The sequence below is a fragment of the Elephantulus edwardii genome, unplaced genomic scaffold, assembly GCF_000299155.1.
Source record: "Elephantulus edwardii isolate Elephantulus edwardi_28Jun2011 unplaced genomic scaffold, EleEdw1.0 scaffold00121, whole genome shotgun sequence".
Taxonomy (NCBI): Eukaryota; Metazoa; Chordata; class Mammalia; order Macroscelidea; family Macroscelididae; genus Elephantulus; species Elephantulus edwardii.
Window position 1 is genome coordinate 2,019,133 of NW_006399871.1, and position 1,152 is coordinate 2,020,284.

Genomic DNA, 1,152 nt, shown 5'->3' on the forward strand with positions numbered 1-1,152 from the left:
AAAAAACAAAAAAAGATATATAGTAGTATTGCTGGATCAAATGGTAGGTAATTCCATTTTAAATATTTTAAAAAGAAGTGCCAGAAACAAGTAAGAACAGCAAACAACAAGTGCTGGTGAGATTGTGGAGAAACTGGAACACTTATTCATTGTTGATGGTAGAGTCAAATGGTGCAACCACTATGGAGGGCTGTATGGCACTTTCTCAAAAAGTTGCAGATAAAAAAAAAATTTAAAAAAAAGTTGCAGATAGAAATACCATTTGACTCAGCAATTCCACTACTGGGCGTATAGCCTAAACCTAATGAAACTATAACCACCACCCTAGCAGATATATATACACCCATGTTTATTGCGGCTTTGTTCACAATAGGAAAGAGTTGAAAACAACCCAAGTGCCAATCAACACACGAATGGATAGAGAAGTTCTGATATAGTCACACATTGGAATACTTTGCTGCATAGAAAAACAAGGAACTCATGAAATATTATACAAAATGCATGACCCTGGAGGACATTATGCTGAGTGAACTCAGTCACAAAAGGACAAATATTGCATAGTGCCACTGTTGTAAAATGAGACTGACCTCTGAGTTGAGGGGAGGCTGAGAAAGAGGGGATAAATAGTGTATACTGTATTGAAATAGATGAGGGAGAGAACTGTTTAAAAGGGATATATGATTAGGTATTATTAGGTATCACAACAGGAGTCCAGAATGAAGGCTGCATAGTGGAGTGGACTTAGGGGGAAGGATTGTATAACAAGAATTTTACTTTTTGAAGAGAAGAGCAAAATGGCGGGGGGATGACAGGAAGAAAAGTACGACGACAAATGAATGGAAATCCAAAGTCTCTGTAAACTTTTATTAAAATTAATAAAAATTAAAAGAAGTGCCAAATACTTCCTCACCAGCAGTGAAAGATAGTTCCAATTAAAGAAGTCTTTGATGGTAATGGAGTAGGAAGGACAGACAATAAGGCAAATAAGAACACAGAGAGTATCTTAGATGATGATAAGTACTAAGGAGAAAAATCAAGATGCTTAAGAAGAATATACTTAGGGGAGCTCTGGTGGCCTAGTGGTAAGGAGCTGCAACTACAATCCCAGAGGCGCACGGTTCAAATCCACCAGATGCTCTGCCGGGGAAGGAG